Raw genomic sequence first — 17,754 nt, 5'->3', positions numbered from 1 at the left:
TGGGCAACGTGGTCTAGTGGAGGGTGTCCCTGCCCACAGCAGGGAGGTTGGAACTAGATGATCTTTAAGGTCCCTTGCAACCCAAACCATTCTATGATTCTATGATTCTATTATTCTATGATTCTATGACTCTATGATTCCTGCTTCTGAGTAGGTAGTCTGGTAGACTTTTCTGAAGACTATTCAGTAGTTTTGTTCCATGAAAACTGTGCACTTCTGCTTCGACCGTTGGTTTGGTTGACCCATTATCTTCAGAAAGGGAGGGCAAGGCAAACAAGAGTCTGCCTCCTGTCTAAGGACAGGAGAGAGGTCTGCTTCATGGGGAAGGGTACAATGCAAAATTTCTAATAGGAGAGTAGGAGGAGGGATTCACAAGAAAGGAGGAATTATTCCATGAGTAGGGAGGGAATTCTTGAAGAAGCTTGAAAATAAACTAGTGTTTGGCCTCTACTCACTATGGCTAATGCCCTTGTGCTGTCAAAGCAGCAGTTGGGCTGTGGGAATTTGAGTCTGTGTTTTCATGTTGCAGCTGAAGAGATATAATAAAGAAGATTATAAAACCAAATAAAAATACCTGCTGAACCTTGGTTAAAGTTAAATTATGTATATTCCCTCTCGTTATTTTTTGTTTATTGATGAAATAATAAGGAAGCAAAGATCTTTTAAGAAGTCTATATCTTTTCTTTTTCCATCAGTGATAATTGCTTTGATGACTATGATAAACCTTTCCAATCCTGTGATCAGCTGTTTTGTCAAGTATCAGGGCTTATTGATCATAGTCCAAGTCAAGATAATTCTAAGAACCCAATAACAAAAAATATATTTATTTCAACATAATCTCTTAGTTGCTTCAGTTCACCACAAATCATGCTCTTCTGCATTTTAGTCTGACTTAATTTATTTTTAACAAGAATTATGTATTCTACAAACTAAAAAAACTTTATTTACTTTCGAACAAAATATTTCATATTGTTCGGAAGGTATTTAGCCCAATATTTTTTCTTCCTGGGTTTTTGTTTGTTTGTTTTATTTAGGTTTATTTATGTAAAAAATGAAGTAAAAATATAAAAATATTCATTGGAGTAATTTTGTTGAGAAAATAAAATATTTTGATATTTTCAAAATATTACCCTGAGTTTTGCAGGGGGTCAGCTGAAACTATTCACTGAGTTTAGCTTATTTCTTAGACAAGTCCAACTAACTTCTAGCTTAGTAGATTTACTTTGTATAAAACAATTAATATCATTTTAAAGCTAAAAATAGGAAAAATAAAGATATATTTATTTAATTATTAAAGCATAATGACATTTTCATGTTCTTATGTTTCAATAGTTCTTACCAATCTAATTTAGAAATAAATCCTCCCGTTGTTTTGTGCATGCTACACGTATCATATACGTTAATCTCAGTACACAAAAGATTGACATATTCTTCTCAATCACAAATTAATTAAATATTTAAATATCTTATAAGTCTAATTTTAGATCACTTCTATGATACTGCAGTTCAGCATTAAAACAGTTGCAGGCTCTTAGAAAATATATTTTTCAGGAAAGGAATAAATAGAATTTTTTTTTTTAAAATGTCCTAAACCATAAACAGATCATTATTGTCCTTCTCTGTGTCTGTCCTATAGTTGGTACTGTTTGTGAAACCTCATTGGACTGTAGAGTAGGTACTGATTTTGAATCTTCAATAGGTTATTTAATTCCTATAACTATATCAAGAGCATTAGCCAGATTTAAATCTTTCTCTCTTAACATTTTTCCTCTTTTTCTCTCTAGGCTTGAAGTTATTTGTCTTTTCAGCTACTTAAACATGAATCATTCTATGAGCCAGTGCACTAAATGTCCACATAAAGATAAATTCTTGCAAAGCAGTTTCCTCCTTATCATTTGGTTCTCAGGGGTTTTGCTTTGCAAAGGCAATAACAGTTTCTGCCAAAATATTTGTCCCCAGTCCAAGTTATTTATCAAGTGCAGCAAATGTTTTATCCTAAGATGTAAAATTAAGAAGAGCATTTGATATGGCAGGTAAGTTATAAAATGTCCTTCCTTAATCCAGTGTCCCAAAGGTGCAGCAAAACTAAAAGTGACAAGAATCCCACAGAAAAGATCTTGATTAAGTGAAAAATCAATTAAGACAATCCCAGGACTAGTATCACTCATTCATCTGTTGAGTAAGGAAGTTCATAACCATTTAGTGGCACTTTCGTTGTTTATACCTGTCTGTGATGCTACTACTGCTGCACACGATCAGGCCAAAAAGACCCAAAAAACAGATTAACAAATACGGTCCGTACTAAAGAATTGTTTACATATATGGATATATATAAAATACATATAATATATAATGTATATAATATATCATGCATATAAAATAGATTTTATGTATATAATATATACACACACAAAATTTTCTGTATTCCTATATAATTAAAGATGAAAATATTGTAAGAGTTCTTATTAATATATATATTTGCAGAGTGAGCAGGCTAGACTGGATAGGTGACAAAGTATGACATATTAGCAACCCAAACATTTATGGTCCTGATCTTTATCTCCTAGAAATGCCATAGAGCTCATGGTGCTCTTTTGTTTAGATGGATGGAAGCTACAAGAAAAGGTCTTCTTGAATTGCTGGAAGTGTGATTTTAAGTAAGAGAGAGAGAAAAATTGCTTTTTGTAAAGGATGCTGAGGATCCCTGAGGGAGCCCGTAGCACAGTGAAAGCAAGTTTGATATACCACTAATAGATAAGTACAACAATTTCAGTACCGAAGTAATGTGACTATAATGTCTCCTGAGTTTATATTTAAAAGCAGATTTTAACTTGTTTTAAAATTTCAGAATTAGCAAAATGTTTTATCCCCAGATACTATTAATGTTTAGCTCAAATAACAGAAAAAATAGCAGAATGCTAATAGGATGGCAAACTTCATATTGTGTTAGGCATATTAAATATGTTTTAATATAACGCTTAATTTTTCAACAAGACTTTAACAAGACTTATTTAATGTAGCCTGAATCTTTACCTTATCTGTAAAATCTAGAACAGATGCATCATTACGGACCAAAATGTGGAGTATTAGGCTCATCATAAAACAGTGGAGTGCTAAACACTGCACAGTGCAGGTTGAGCTTGACATATGAAATGTAGACTCCTTTCGTAACTTGATGATCGTTTCTATTTTTAGTAAATAGGATTTAAGCACCTGCTTTACGCCCTCACAATTTCAACATCTGTGGAAGGTTTCTTGTGCTTTGTCATTCAGTAAAAGGTGCTAGCAACAGTCTCTGACTGCTTCGTTTATCACTGTAACACTTGGTACTGTATTTTGAATTGATAGTTTCAAAGATGCAGCCTGCTTTGAGTTGAGTAGGTAATTTTATGCGTTGTCTGAAATGTCTTGCTTCATGGTAATAATAAAATCTTTTTCTAAGATATTTATCAAGGTCTAAGTAATAAAACAGTTCGGAGTAGGCTTCAGCCTCTAAATTAAGATACGTTCCTTTTTTTCAACAGACTGAAAACCCTGTGTAGTGTTCCTCTAAGGAGCATCTCAGCTGTTTGAACTGTAGTGGTTAATTTGCAACAGAAGTCAGGATTTCTAAATTGCAAAGGAGAAACATGTGCGCTACAGCACTGACTGATAATAAAATTCCTAATATGTTCCCTCTTCATAAAAATAAAGGATTTCTTATAACTTAATTGACTTTGTCATCTTTTTAAGCTTCTCTAGAGGCTGCTTTTTAAACCTTGAAAGTTTGCCTGCAGGCTGCTGCGGAGGAGACTGTTCTTTGTATATTGCATACCACAGAAAAATATGTATTTTTTGGAAATGTATAATGCAGCATTTTGTGCTGAGGTGAACATTTAGAAATATCATACCAATAATGGTCCAAAGTGGGAGTATTTTACTGCCAGGAAGGTTTTGGATATGGGAATTTAAATTCATTAACCTTGAAGAAATCTATTTTAAAGTCTCTCATTAGTTTCACAAGCCAGTCATTATAATTTTCAATGTTATGAAGAGCCTTTTCAGCTGGGAATTAGAAGAGTTTGTGTGCTTGAGAAAAAGATGTATCCTTCTCACCCACTGCCTGTCCTTGAGCCTCGGTCTTGTAAAAACTTGCATGTTTGTGAAGCACTGGGTGTTTGCGTGGTCTGAAAGTTAGTTTGCCAATTTGAACGGCAAATACTTATCAACATACATTAAAGAGGGAGGAGGTAGGACAAATCGACTCTTTTATTCTTACACTTCTCTGTCCCATTTTTAATGATAGATACTACTTCAAAATATGAGTAATATTTTAATCTTTGACAAAAGTTAATTTCTTTGGTTTTATGTTAGCGCTAGTAATATGTGCTAAGGAGGTCTCAAAGTTGTGTTGATTTTTTTCTTTAATAAACTTTCTTTCATTAGTAGTTCATTATCAAGCTCTTATTGAGACAGTCTTTCTGTATGCCTTATGATTCCTAAGAAATAAAAGACATGGTAAAAGTTCCAGTAGCAAGGAACACTAAACTTACTTCTTAAGTCAGGAACAGGAAGAGCGGCAGGTTTGAATATATCTTTCTATGTACTGTCTTTTCCCTGATGCCAGGGTGTTTAGGATATGGATGAAGAACTAGGTAAAGTTAATTCTGGGGTTCATTGGTACACAAACGTCAGCCGTAAGTGTTAATGGACGAGAGTCAGTTCAAATAAAAATAGAAATGCTCAGTTTAACATGTAGGAAAGTATTTTACTTCAGAATAAAGGTCAAAGTGGAGAACGTAGTTTTCTTTTATTAACCTTTAATCCAAAGCACCAGACTTAGTGTTCTGGGAGTAAAAAGAAATAGTAAAGTAGGTTTTTTTATTGGCTGAATTAGGTGCTATAGATTAAATACTTAAGTACTTTTTGAGAAGTCTGTAATGTCCTACAGACATAGGAAAAGGCTGAATAAAAGTTAAACTACCAAATTCATAATTTATTCCTTTTTTTTTCCCCCAATGTTTTTGTCCAGAACATCAGTATGGGACATGACATGGTGTAGTACACCCCTTAATGCAAAATATGTAAGAGCAGTAATTATAAAGGAGTTCTACTGCAAAGTTTGCCATACAAAGCACATTGATTTTTGTCTTATTCTGCCTCTGGATTTGTGTTGCATCCATCCTGATACCTTCAATTTCAGAATTATATTTGAAAGCATATATTGCAATTTTTTCATATCTTTTCTCAGTTGCTTTTCTCATTCTTTTTGTGTTCACAGTTTAATTTAGATACATTCATTATCTTTCTTGTTCTTTCTTTTGTATCTTGGTAGTCTATCTGAAATCTCTACTATATATAGGTTATTGTAACAACACACCATCTGATTAGTTTTGTTTATTACAGGTCAAACTTCCTAGAGCTTTGACCTTTTTCTGTAAATTGAGGTACAACACATATGATTCACATACTTGGGGGCTTTATTGTATCTTGGCTGGAAGGTACGACCAAAACATTTTTCAGTGATAGGTTTATTTGTCCAAGTAGTCTCCTTTGCATTTAATGTGGATTTAACAAAGAGCTAGAGGAAAAGTATGGTAGAAAGCTTAGATGTAAATGACCTTTGAAATTCCCCAATCCTCATGTACAAATGCATTCACATTCAGGAAGGAAAACTTAAGAGTACGCTGGGTCTCTCTGGAATCCAAGGTGTAACTGTGGCATTCTTAAACATGTGAAAACCAAAATAATTACCAAAAGTCTATTACTGAAATAGTCAACAACCTTGTTTTACCCTATCCTAAATTTCTCTCTTGAAAGAAGAAAATTTGGGGCTTGTGAGAGAGGAGTTAGCCTTAACACTATGAGTTAAAACTTTCTATTGACTTTTATATTTCAAAAATAGGTGCAGTCTTCATATATATACTTCTCCTAAGTTTCTCTTTCTTTGTATTTTTTTTGTTTTCTAAAATGATGCCATTTCATTCATGAAGAATTCCAGTGGAAAACTTTAGCCTTTTTCCTTTTTTCAGCTGAAGATTGGGTGCTCATTTGTTCTATTGGTTTCCTTCATTCCAAGGAGGAGAAAACTAGTCACTTGCTAACTCTGTAAACTCACCAATCCTTCAAAATGATTCCATATTCTAGCTTGCTCAGTTTAAACATAAAATACCACAAAAATCTACAAGACCTACAAAACCAATCTTTATGCCAAAACATTATTTGCTCAGCTTTATCTAGCTGTAAGGACGTAAGGCTTGAATATGCATATGTTTTACTTAGCTGAGCAGAGGTAAACTGGAGGAAGAGCCACTTACAGTCCCAGGACTTAACTGATTTTTTCCCTAGAGCTCAGATCTGAGGCATTTTGTAGAATCTTTTTTCTATTTGTTTTTTTGTTTTGTTTTGGGTTCTTGTTGGTTTGGTTTGTTTTTTTCCCTGTGGGCAAAACAAGCGTACAGGGACAACAAGGGAATGGATGTCACTTCTGTCCTTGAGAAAGAACAGCAGGAGAAAGGCACAGGGAAGGTTGGAAGGGACCTTTGAAAGTCATCTAGCCCAAACCCCCTGCAATGAGCAGGGACATCTTCAACAAGATCAGGTTGCTCAGAGCCTCATCCAACCTGACCTTAAGTGTTTCCGGGGATGGGCACCTACCACCTCTCTAGGTAACCTGTTCCAGTGTCTCACCGCCCCCATCGTAAAAAATTCCTTCCTTATATCTAGTCTAAATCTACCCTCTTTTCATTTAAAACCATTTACCCTTGTCCTATCACTACAGGCCCTACTGAAAGTTTGTCCCCATCTTTCTTATAAGTACCCTTTAAATAGTGAAAGGCCACAGTAAGGTGTCCCTGGAACCTTCTCTTCTCCGGGCTGAACAACCCCAACTCTCTCAGCCTGTCTTCATAGGAGAGGTGCTCCAACCCTCTGATCATCTTTGTGGCCCTCCTCTGCACCCACTTCAACAGGTGCGTGTCTTTCCTGTTCTGAGGACTCCAGAGCTGGATGCAGTACCCCAGGTGGAGTCTCACAAGAGCAGACTAGAGGGGAAGAATCACCTCCCTCATCCTGCTGTCCGAGCTTCTTTTGATGCAGCCCAAGATGCAGTTGGCTTTCTGGGCTGCAAGCGCACATTGCCAGCTCATGTCCAGCTTTTCATCCACCAGTACCCCCAAATCTGCGATCACCAGTATCCCCAGATCTGCAGCTTCAGAACAGCTTCATTGCCCTTGTAGAAGGCAAGGGAAGAAGACTCCATCTAGGGTAGTGTCAGAGCACAGGCAAGCCAGAAATACAAATAGCAGTAGGTAGTAGTAGTTGGACACTCCATCTTGTGGGGAATATAGGTCCCCATCTGCCAGCCCCACTTGCTGTCTAAGGAGGCTTGTTGCTTGCCAGAGGCTCAGATCCCACACGATGTGGGGAGACTGCTGAGGTTTGTCCAGCTCTTGAACTATTATCTGCTACTGTTCATCCACATGGTCATCAGTGGTACTGTGAGGGGAGATGTCAAGAGTGGCTTCACAGCTCTGGGTGTAAGGCTGTGGGAGCCCAGATAATTTCTCCTCAGTCCTGATGGTAAAAGGGAAAGGCTTGTTTAGGAGCAGATGGGTACTGCAGGTCAATAACTGGTTGCACAGCTGGTGTCAGACAGATTTGGCTTTTATATCACATGATCTTTTTTGAGGATTGAGGACTGGCAGGACAGGCCTAGTTTTTAGGGTTCAAAAGTGGATGGAAGTAGGAGTGGAGGAAAAAGGAAAGAAATTAGTGCCCCCATTCTTATACTCTGCCATTTTAAAATGAAAAATTATTGATTATTTCCAAAAAAAGCAAATATGTTCCTGTTTCATCAAAAATTTATTTCCCACAACATATATTGTATACTATTCAAGTTATACCTTTTTCCTTTTTCTCTGCCCCCTTTTTCACATTTCTGATGTGGACACCTAGTCTTCCAAAAAATACCTCGACATAAAATGCCTATTATGTGTCTTATAAAGATTCAAGAATAGCATCACGATTTACCCTTGATGAACAGTGAGAAAGTCATATGTACTGGTAATTAGTGAAGATTCTTCTTGGGTATATGGTAATCATAACTGCCTAAGGCTGGATGGTGTGTTGATAATGACAGGAATGTGCTTTATATAAGAGAAGAAAAGTAGTACAGAGATGAGAAAGAATGCAGATTTAGAGAACTGTAATGACATGAAGGAGGGTGCATATTTTCATCATTTGACAAGAGGACACATTCTTTTTTAACCTCATCTAACTCACTTTCTCTCCTAATGTGCCGGAGGAGGGTGCTTCAGGGCTGCATGTTTCAATTTGTAAGTTTTACTCAAGATATTATTTTATTGTCCATTTAATACATATTTAACATGGCCAGTGCACAAGCCATTTAAAATGCAATATAACTCTCCTCCTATTCGTGCATATGCTACCCCCAAAGACAAATCTCTCCACCAGACCTCTCGACAATGAAACCCTTTCTGGGCTTTCAATTGCAGAGGCACTGGCAGTGGTGTTTCAACAGAATATGGAAGCTTAGAAGTGACTGAGAACAAAAAATCACTGGGTATGAGAAGTTATCACAGAATTGATCTTCTGTAACCCTCGGATCTACATAAACTACAATATATATTCATAAAATGAGACAGATTTATTTAACAAATAAAGATAAATGATCATGTAAAAATTGACTGAGCCACCAGAATCAAAGGGTAGTGATCAACGGCTTAACATCATCGGTGACCTGTAACAAATGGAATACCTCAAAGGTCAATGATGGGACCAATAGTGTTCAATATATTAATCAATGATCTGGATGACAACATAGAATTCACCCTCAGCAAATGTGTGGATATTACTGTATAAGGGGAGCAGTTGATATACTAAATGTCAGAGCTGCAGTTCAGAGGGACCTGAAGAAACCTGACAACTGAACCAACAGAAATCTATTGAATTTCAGCAAGTAGAATGTCAAACTTTTGCACTTTGAACAAAATAAATACTATGCATCAGTACAGGTTAGAATACCAACTGGCTAAATAACCACACATCTATGTATGATTCCCTCTTACCATCTCCCTGTCTCCAGTTCCTTGAGAGAGAGAGAGTTCCTAGAGATTATGTCAACCAATGGTGTAATCTTTGTCTAATCCTCCCGGAAAAAGTTGTAGTGAGCTTCCAGGAGCAGAACTAGCTCTCAATAAAGTAAGTTAACAATATTCTGAAGCTTTTGTTCCTTTTTTGGTTCTACAGAATTGGAAATATATATGATCTCACAAGTGATGGCTTGTATTCATTGCAACCACTTGTTAGAGGAGACACTGGCCTAAGCTGGGGTTGGGGGAATTTCACAGAATTCTTATGAAAATACAAATTCCTGCAGAAAATCTCTAACACCAGCAGCCTGATTCAAAGACCGCTGAAAGCAGTATACAAGGAACTGGAGTGAATTCTATTCCATTTTAGTGTCAGTTCAATATTTAGATGCATAGAATGGTCAGTAAATCTGTAGCACTAGCGAGAAGGTGTATATATGTACATTCATATGCGCAAGGGGGAACATGCTCAGAAATTTACTGAGGAACTATGATACAAAATCAAAATAATCAAATTATGTCTATATGGCATCTCAAAAGTAGAATAGTAAACACAGAATATTTCTTGTGAGTTCCTGATCTGAATAATTCTGAGCCATTTAGCTGAGTGATAGAATAGTCTTCTGAAAAGATAGAGAGCTGGTGATTGATCTACACTGATCTGTATCAACGGATTGGATGAGGAAAGCAAGTAAATTGTTTTCTAGTATAACTAAACCTCAACCATGCATCTAGTAATGTGTGAACTGTAATTCATGATGGGACACTCCATATATTGTTTCTCAATAGAACCTGGGAGTCATGAGTAGAAGTTAACTGAACAGAAAGTTCCCAATGTGGCACTGAACAAAAGGGCTAACACATTGTATAAACAGGGCAACACTGGACATTAGCACAGTGATTACATAATCTGCATATTTGCTAGTGTTGAATGTTATGTATTGTCTGTAGCTAACATGCAGGAATGATGTGAGAAACTAAGAGAGGGTGGTAGAAAGAAAAACAGAACTGAAGATTGACTCTTGAAGTGCTAACAAAATCATTGTAATCATTATGCATAATGAATTGGTAGGAGAAAACCATGACTGGTATAAGCTATATTTGCTTTAACAAATACTTCGGCACAAAAGGAGTCTATTGGCAGATCAAAGTAGGTGCTGGGGTTAATTTTATTTTTTATTTTATTTCAGATTAGGTTTAATTTGGTCTTCTGGGTGTAAAATCCCCACTATACATGTAGTTTGAAGGTTGCTGAAGAAGAACTATCATCTCACAAACCTTTGCTTTCTTGAGTGTGGGCTCTTTTGGATGCATCATACTATTTTTTCTCCTGTCTCATCAAGATGATGACAGCAGATCAACAGACATGTCAGGTGCCCCCACCACCATTGCCTATATAAAGATCAATGTATAGAAACTTTAATTCTGGTCCTGTGCAATTTTTAAGTGGCGCCATGTGCCTCCTGCCTCCTCCATCTTCCCACTGAGTTTGGCAGCGTTCAGCATGAGGCACCCTAGATAGGGTATGGGATATTTAATTCTGAACCCCCAGTCAATATATTTGCCTAGAAAGGAACAGGCAAAGTGCTGACTCCAAGGTCTCAGGACACCCTCTTTCCTGGAACAGAGCAGATGGGTGATATAATTACGGTCACTCTGGACTTGGCTTTCTATGGGTTTCTCTGTTGTGGGGATAGGAGGGTAGAGAGCTTTGAGGGAATCTACATTCTCATAAGGTGTTGAAGCCAAGGTATATGTGAATACATAAATTGCAAGGGCTATCACTCAATTGTTTCGTGAACCCTTGTCTATGACTGAGGTATATCTATGAAAACATGACAAGTTTCAAAGGAAGGACTAATACCTTCCTGAACTAAGGCTCAAAGGAGAAACTGATGCTTTCTTCCCGGGCTAGGATAAGAACATCTGTGACATTCTGGTGCTGTTCTGTGTTGTGGTAGATGCTGCATGCCCCTGTGCCACCGGGTCATGAGATTGTCATCTAATAAGGATAAATACATGAATGGTAGAGAAAAAAAGGGGTAAATGGCATAAAATTAATAAAATCAAGAACAGAGGCAGAAAACTAGGAGAAAGATATGGGGTTTACATGGCCAAAATCAGCATCATCCTGTTAGCCAACATGATCCCCTAGAGACTAACACTAAAAAATCTGGCTAAAATCTAACTAAAGGGACAAGCACAACACTGACAGCGGTGGTAAGGATGAATAATCCCCAGCAATTGCCACATTTCCGGATCCAGCAGCCTCCTGTGTCCTCCCAGGAGATGTGGACATCTAAAGCACTTGAGTATAGTGGCTCTGTAGTCTGGGACTGCATATTAGCTGATCAGGTTGATCTCCACTTCTTCCCATAGCTGGCCCAGTATTGTTACCCAGAGGCATGGTTTGGCAGCTCTGACAGGAGGAGCTCCTTCTGGAGCGGCCACAATTGGCACCTAACCAATGCATCCTGCTCCTGAGTTTCTGTCTGGTCTCTAGCTGAACCCAAAACTATAGATCCTGCTGCACATCCTGGAAGACACTTGTGATGACAGGCTCAGTGGTCTCCCTTCCCTGTTTTCTCCATCCAAATCACCACCTAGGCACTGGGACATTGCAACATCTGATTCAGGATGGCTTTTCTGGTGCAAACTGCCTCCTTTCTCTGGTAACCCAGGGACAAATCAGCAGGGAAGACGTGGATGCTGCAAAACCTCTTCATCAGAGGAGCGCAGAAAAACAAGCCTGTCAGTCCTTAAGTATCTGTGAAGAGAGAACACATTAGCTTTCTGCCTGACGTCACCCTTCCCACAGATCACAGCTTCTGAAGAACACCGTTTCTGCAGATCATAGACTTATTTTTGCCCTGATCTACTCCTTTGAAAAATGGCTGAAAATAGGCTCTGAATAGAATAGGTAGATGGGAAAGGATTAATGGTGCTTCAAAGAGCTGATGGCTGGCAGTTGACAGCAGATTTGAAGACATTTGGTCTCTATATAAAAAACAAGCACTTTGTGGTGTCAGAAGTTTTTGAAGATTCAAGCTCACTTGCATGATAGGTGCGAAGTACTTTGACATTCATTGAGTGGAGGCATTTATTGGTTTCATTTCCTCTGGTAGGATTCCAGTGTGTGTGTTTTCTGAAGCCACTTTGAGAATTAACCCAACACATAATAAGTGCAGACAATCAGGGTATTTTCTTCAAAACCTCATTACTGCTCCCATCCAGATTGCAAGTGCAGATGCAGCCTTAGACAACTAATTTAATACTGGAATTCTTAACACTCATCTCCTAGTTCCCCAGTCTCTAGACTGCCCTTGTCTGTCTTTCCTTAGCTTTTCTATCTGTCCCTGTGAAGTTGGAGTTTGTGGTTTTGGTTGTTTGCTTGTCTATTTTAAAGGCAGTTAGAATTCATGCAGTCAGATTCTAAGATCATGGCTTTGGGAAATATATAACACCTGTGAAATCAGGCTACCTTTGTAGTGAATAAATAAGTACTGTAGTTCTCTTGGAGAACATCATATCCTTTGAACTACCTCATTCTTCTTGTGCTCTGCTGATTGATGGCTTTATTGATTTACCATAAATACAATTAAGTAACCGAAGGTATTTGGTTAAAAATTAAAATGGTTTCTGAAGACAAAACCAACCAACCAACAAACAAATAAAACCCAAAGAAAAAGAAAGAAAAACCCTAAAACCCCCTACTTTGTTAGCTTTAACTGTTTCAGAGGGTTGTTAATTTGTCTGATTAATGCTGAGGGTAAATAAACTTTCCCTACAGTGTAGATGTTGCCAGCGTATGTACCTGTACTAAATGAAGATGAGGTAGAAGAAAGTAATCAGAAATAGTCAGGATGTAAATTAAGACTGCCTCTGGGCATGCTTAGACATGCAAATTAACCAACAAGGTCTTTTGTTAAGTGTTTTGGAAAATAAAAACTTGTGGACCATTTTGTAGGGGTCAGTTCTGAATGAGACATTTGAGCACAGAAGTTTAGTACATTTCCAAAACTCAAGAATCCTTTTTCTTTTCTCCTTATTTCCTTGCAATGAACATTTCAATTTCAAACCATTGAAAAATGACATGTAAATATGTAAAAAAATGTTGAACGATTGCACATGTATTGAAAGAACACACACATTTGAAAGGATGCAGTTTTAACAGTATATTGGTCCTTCGTTTATTCTGCATTTTAGAATAATATAGTCCTTTTAAAAAAATTTCTCATTTTCTCCTTCTCCTTACAGATTGTTACGTCCTTACTGCACACAATCAAATGCATCACACTTTGAGGGGAAGGGGTAAATATGAAAATAAACCAAGACAGTGCTGTATATTGAAGAAATTTGAAGAATCACCTCCATTGAAAAAAAAATTTAAAAGCTTTAGAGCTTTACAGTGACAGACCTCATAGGCCACACAGCCTGTGTGAAATTGGATTCAGTGTGATTATTTCTGGGCAATAATTCAGAGCAAATAACATCAAGAAAGGCTTGCATAAATCCTGACAGAAAAAGTGGATTTAAATCAAACTAATAGGTTGCAAAACATATGAAATATGCTTTGTACTGTGCCTTGGAGACACATGGCCAAATCCATATTCAAAAAGTAAAAACAAACCAGAGTGATTTGAAGAATAAATTACTTGTCATCGTGATCTTTAAAAATGCCAGAATTTAATGCAAAAATATAATCCTAACATTTATTGCAGCAAAAAATAAATGCCAACATATTAGACTTAACTGGCTAAGCCTTGTGGTAGCATTTCTACAAAGTGAAAGGAACATGACAAGATGTATTTCACATTTATTAGAATGAGATTTGGTCTTCTTTATCATAAGCAGTAGATTTAAACACTTTATTTTAATTTACTTCACAGTATGGAGAAAAACATTGACTCAGATAAGAAGTGGAATACCATATACACTTTTCTCTGAAGCAATCAATCAATTTTAGAAGCTAAATATGTAATATGACAACACTGGAGCTTTGCAGTAGAATGCAAAATATAACAAAACATTTGTGACATATCACAGACACTACTTAGAATCATACCTGCTATATCTAGAACATTGTAAAAGTTATGGTCTCCTATTGGTTGTAACGGATAAATCTTCATAAACATATAAGTACACACTACTATACAGAAAGACTGTATCTGAGAACATCTTTTGACTGCAGCTAGGTACATATCCAGAGACAATCATTGTTCTAATTCCTTCTTGAACTTTGATATTGTCTAACACTTGTGTGCACTTCGTCACCTTCCATTACTTATTACTTATGCTTTGCAAAATACATTCTTACACATTGTCTTTCCATTATTAACATGATCACACATATGATACTGCATTAAATATCTATATGAAATAAAACTGTCAAAAAATACATTAAATGTATATATTTAAATTTGTAAAATTAAGTACTTAGGAATAAGGAGATGACAGATTTGTATTTCCTCTTGCAGTATTACTGCAATCTCTCAGTGTTTTCTACCTGACAATGACAGAGGTAGTTATCTATTTAATACAAAAAGAATGGAGTATGTGGTCATGTAATTGAAGAAGAAAAGTATACAGGGTTGTCATAATACAATATAGTTACCTATATGTGTATTACTATTTAGCACAAACTGTTCGTTTTACACCCTTAACACTTATTTATGCAGTGATACATAACAATATATGTAGATAGTATCTCCTAGGTTTGCTTTATGTTTTCTTTTAATGTTAAATTTTCTAATTGTTTTCTAAAAGACGATTGGCAAAAAACAACTATTACATCTGATAATCTCCTCGTGATTCAGGAAAGATTGTGTGTATTACGTAGAAGAACCTACTGCAGCTTCCCGTCTTTCTCGCTCCAGGAGCGGCAGCGAAATGGTCCTGCATGTGCCAGAGCTGCCAAGAGTCGCCGCTGCGTCCGACTTGTGCGGCTGCTGGTGGTGCTCTTGTCCGAGCTCCCTGTGAAACCTAGCCCAGGAACTGATTGAACTGATTTACCAGAGTAGATGAAAGAGGGAAGGCTAGGGAGAGGAAAGAGAATCCTGGAGATAATATGAAGTGGTCTGTAGCAATGTAGATGAGCCAGTTAGGGCAGCCAGAATAAAAACTGGTCCAGTTTACAAAAGCTGATAGGCACAGCTAACAGAAATCAACACAGGGTCTGTTTTACAGCAAGTAAGTTAAAAAGTTTCTACCTTGGAAAAGAGTAAGATCACATGAGAAGATCAGAAAACATCCAAGATTGATTTGAAAGACTTTTTTTTTTTTTTTCCGTTTATTGATATCAACCGTAAACATTTGTCCCAACCTTTTCATGGAAATAAACTAAATATTTTTAATTTTCACCCAGTTTTCTGGTATGCATAGGCTTGGTTAGTAAGAAGTATGAGCAAGCTAACTTGTCATGAAGGAGTTGTCAAGGGGACCGGACTTTTAGATTATCTTATGCAGGGGCTGAGGCAAGCTTTCTCCTTTCTGGTACTTACAGGCAGCAAAGGCTGGTACAAACTAAGTGCTAGCTCTAGTGGAAAGCTTTACAACCTCTGAAAGTGTTTATTTTTGAGGAGACTCTCATATAGATCATGTCCTAACACTGCTTTGGCACTTGGCATAGGTCAGCTTTGGCTCTCAGGCATTTTAATGGATTTCACTCCCAGCAAAACTTTCCCGTGGAACGCAGCTGCTAAAACGGACACTATGACTGACACCTTACAGCTCTTTTCCTCGTGAGGGGCTTTAATGCTCCTATATGTAAATGCCTTCCTTCCTCCCACTGTAAATTTATGTCACCATTCATACTTCTGACAGACGGTACATGTGTACCACCGGTAAAAGTAAGTCTCTTAAAGGCCTGACATTACAAACCTAAGAAGTTCTGGCACACGTTATTCACGTGAGTGACTATATGACACAAAAGTGTATATTGGGTATACAAATATATTAGTAAGCTAAGGAGATGAGTCATTTGAATGACAAAATGTACAGTTACACATTTAACTCTGAAATATGTGCTGTGAAAATGAGTTGCAGCATATATGGATAATTGCATTTAAATTTGAAACTAGTTAGCACTTTGATAATAAGGCTTCCAAATGTCTAAGTACTACATTGTTTTGTATAAATAATAAGAATGACAAAAAATGTAATCACATACACTAAACATATGCTGCAATGAAAGAGTGATAAATTATAATAATGTGCTTTTTTAGAGGAAACCGAACTCCTGTTTTCAGTGGAATCTTATTTCCATATAGCTTTTATATCATTCAACTTACAGATACATAAGGATGTTTGCAGACCTGAAACTGATAGCCACTCAAATATGTTTAAAAATTTCTACAGAAAAAAAATTACTGAGTTTCTGACGTATCACAAACTACATATACCTCTGGTCATATACTCTTGTAGGTTACATGAAAATTCTCCTTTCTTTTCCTCTCCAAAAAATCCCCATCGTATTTTTATCTGCTCATAAAACATTCACTAAAGCAAACAGAATGTTCAGGTAGTAATATTCTGTTTTATGTTTGCTTTGTAAAGAAGCGGTTTTATTTTGATTTATGTTTCATTGCCCCCTGCTGTTTAATAAAGTACTTTTTTTTTTTTTTTTAAGAGTCAACATCTCAGTCTACTTTTGGACTTGAAATCATCTTCTCTTGTTATGGTCTCAGATTCAATATGTGGATTTTTTTACCTGAAAGACCGAAGTATTCAAGTAATGCAGTCAATGCAATTAGACAGTTATAGCAACGCAGCAAAATGAAAAAATGCTTTCAAGTACCATTTCCTGCCTTACACACAATATTGAGAAAATTTAATATATTTTCATATGCAATATCTCTTCTATTTTTAGTTACTGTCTTGGGATACAGAATGCCTCATAGGTCCATGTGAAAAGAGAGCTTTCCTTACATATATGCAGATGTATTAGGCCCTACTCCATGAGAAGGATTCTCAGTTGCTTCATGAAACTGTTTGCTTAGATCTGCTCATCACCTAACTCAACAGAGTTCTTTTGTGTTTTTCAAAATATTTGCCTAAGAAAGCTGAAGAAGTTAGTGGTGTTCATTTTTTCTTCTGGAAGTTATGCAGAAATGTTGCCCAAGCTACTTGTTCATATGGAGAAGAATATCTACAGGACTTCTCCAGTGGTATCATAACATTACAAAACTGGATATGGCAGATATGGACTGTCCATCAGCAGAAAATCTGTGTACCCTATGAACTGTTTCATTCTTTAATGAGTTTCTTTCACGTTAGGAAAGGCTCTGCTGTAGCAGAATGGGATATTCTTGGAATGAATGCGATACATAGGTAATGACAGCCAAAACTTGCTGCAAAAAGCTTCCAGAAGTCACAAAATCACATCAGTGTCATCAGAATTATGGGTCTGTATTGAAAGTTGTGGGCTTACTTTAAAAACTGATTTTGGAAATGTTACTTGGTCTTACTTGTCTTGTTTTTTTCAGGTTTCTGTACTTCAGCTTTTCTCTGCAACAATAATGTCTAGCAGCTTAATAGAAACAGAGAGATTAAAATCCTATTTTTTTATCCAAATCCACAGAGATTTCATAAGACTACTGGAGCCCATGCAGAAGAGCAGAGGCAGCTGTACTATTGCCACGACACCCAATGGGTAGATCTACCT

The sequence above is a fragment of the Grus americana genome, chromosome 4 (genome assembly GCF_028858705.1).
Source record: "Grus americana isolate bGruAme1 chromosome 4, bGruAme1.mat, whole genome shotgun sequence".
Classification (NCBI taxonomy): Eukaryota; Metazoa; Chordata; class Aves; order Gruiformes; family Gruidae; genus Grus; species Grus americana.
This window is presented reverse-complemented; position numbering follows the sequence as displayed.